This window comes from Photinus pyralis, unplaced genomic scaffold (assembly GCF_008802855.1).
Source record: "Photinus pyralis isolate 1611_PpyrPB1 unplaced genomic scaffold, Ppyr1.3 Ppyr1.4_LG5, whole genome shotgun sequence".
Lineage (NCBI taxonomy): Eukaryota > Metazoa > Arthropoda > Insecta > Coleoptera > Lampyridae > Photinus > Photinus pyralis.
The window spans coordinates 27,598,595-27,601,252 of NW_022170596.1; positions in this window are offsets into that span (position 1 = coordinate 27,598,595).

The following is a 2,658-nucleotide window of genomic DNA, read 5'->3' on the forward strand; positions in this document are numbered from 1 at the left end:
TTTGAGTAAGGACGTTGCAAGAACTGAAAACTGTTGGGTAATTTATTTGACAATCGTCCCAATACCAAACAATAGTTGAGTGCTTTTCAAAATATAAGAAAACCTACTAACTGATAACTACAATTTACAGGATTGTGTTTGACAGAGAACTATCCATTCCCTTTTATGTGACAACGGTATTAAAACAATTCTCCTTTCGGATGCCAAAACTAGGGTCACTTGATTTCGTGCAAAGCTCATTCCCTCTCTTTATACCAAGCTGACTTAAAACGCCTATTTTATGATGGAAATGACTCTCATATACTCCAGATTCAGTTCCCCATAAGCTTCTGAATATGGAAAATGTGTCCTTTCGCATAATTTGTTTTTTCGAAAATGTTTCCAATTTTTTCGAGTCTTCATTTCTCAGACATGATATGAATTTAGAGTTTGAGTCTAGTTTTGAGTATAGGAGATGTCAGAGTAAGAGAGAGAGAGAGAGTAAATCTTTATTTCCATGTATCATAACAGAGCACAAAAAAAGTATAGCTAACGTAACAGAAATTTTTTTTACGTGACACATGGCAGGTACCTCCGAGCAATGCTGTGTTGAGGTTACCTTCTATAAAAAATATAACACAGTAACATATCAGTTGCAGGAACCACAATAGATACACTCTATAGAATAAGCAATTGATTTAAACATAAGTTGGATGTATTTAAAAAAAAATAAAAATAAAAAATGTTAATTCATAAGTGCTTTTTAAGTGAGGTAGTGGAAATCAATTTTTAGTAAAAAGTTTTTCTATTTTCATCAAAATTTAATGTAAACAGCCAATTTTTTAAATTCTTTGAGAACTTGGTCAAGATGTTTGCGTTAATAACTTCAAGAGGCAGCTTATTGAAAAACGATAAAGTGGTGTAACTGTAAGATCTTTTAAATGCCTCACACGTGGGTTTTAAAAGTGCTACACGATTTAGTTTCCTCAGTCTTGCCGAGTGAACCTCCTCATTTGCCGTTTTTTGGCCGCCTCTCATATAAAAAATGCGCGGGACTCTATATACATACAAATGTCTGATGGGGAGTGCCCGCAGCAATGTAAAATAAGGAAATGAATGCTCATTTCTTCTGATATGAAAAAAAGTAAGCATATTTTTTAACTGATTGTATATGTTCCTTCCAGAGGCAATTCTTGTCTAGGATTAAACCTAAGTATTTTATTTTCTCTACCTGTTCAATTAATACACAATTATTGCAAATATCATCGGTCGGTTCCACTCAAACATTTTTTGCATTTAAAATATACATCCTCATTTATATGCTCTTTGTGTCGTAGCAAGAAATAGACCAGTTTGGTTTTGGAACTTAATGCTAGCTTATTTACAGTGAACCATGTTTTTAGTTTGTTCAGATCTGATTGAATATTACTTTTTAGTGTACTAAAGTTACGAATAGCTTAACGCAGTGTCATCTGCAAAGCAAGTCACTGTACCCTGAAAATTCCCCAAACACAATTCATCTATGTATAAAATAAATAATGTTGGTGCAAGGACTGAACCTTGCGGTACTCCCGACGAGATCGGCAGAAGAGAACTTGTTTCGTTTTTTATTTTTACACATTGATTTCTTTCAGTTAAAAAACTTTTAAACCAAGTTTTGGCAACACCTCGAATTCCTACATCCTCCAGTTTAGCTAAAAGATATTATGATCAACAGAGTCGAATACCTTGGTAATAGCGATAAACAAACCAGCCGTATTTAATTTTGAATTGATTCCATTGTATATTTTGGTACAAAACGATAGTAAGGCGTCCTCGGTAATTTTTTTCCCAAGAATTCCATATTGGTTTGAACTTAAACAATTTTCTGAATTTAAAAACTGAAGCAGCCTAGATTTAACTGGCTCTTCCAATATTTTCGCAAAGACGGATAGCAGTGAAATGGGCCTATAATTGTTCAACTCTATAGAATCTGCTTTTTTATGTAACGGAATTACAACAGCTGTCTTTAATTTGGAAGGGAATTCCCCTGTTTCAAAACGTAGATTAAAAATATACGAGAGTACTGAACTAATATACTTTTTGGACATTTTGATGGTTCGGGATGAGATTCCATCAATATTTACATATATTGACATTTAAATTATTTATAATATCGGAGACTTCAAATTTACAGGTGGGCATGAGAAAGAAAGAGTTACTGACATGTATTGAAGGGAAAGTCCCTCTGTATGCGCACATATTAAAACCATCAATTGAGCCAAGATTTTTCAAAAGCCTGCCTACAACAGTGGTGAAAAATTGATTGAATTCTTCTGCAATTTCTAGGTTGTCATAGGTATATCAATATGTTTGGAGTTTAATTTATCATAATACAGTCAATGCTCTTTTTTTCATTTCTTTAACCTAAGATGGCATTTACAGTTTGCCATTGTTTTTTGGTGTCACCCTTGTTGGTTTCAAAAAGTTTGAAATAATAGTTGCTTTTTTGAGTTTGAATATTTTGTTTCAGCTTTAAGGAGACTGACTGAAAGCACTGTTTTAATTTTAAATTTTCAGGATTTTTCTTTAATTTTTTATACAACAGATTTCTATGTTTTAGTCTCTCACAAAGCTCAAAAGTCATTCATGGCTTCAGCAACTTAACTCCTAATTTTTTTGTTTGAGTAAAGGTTGACT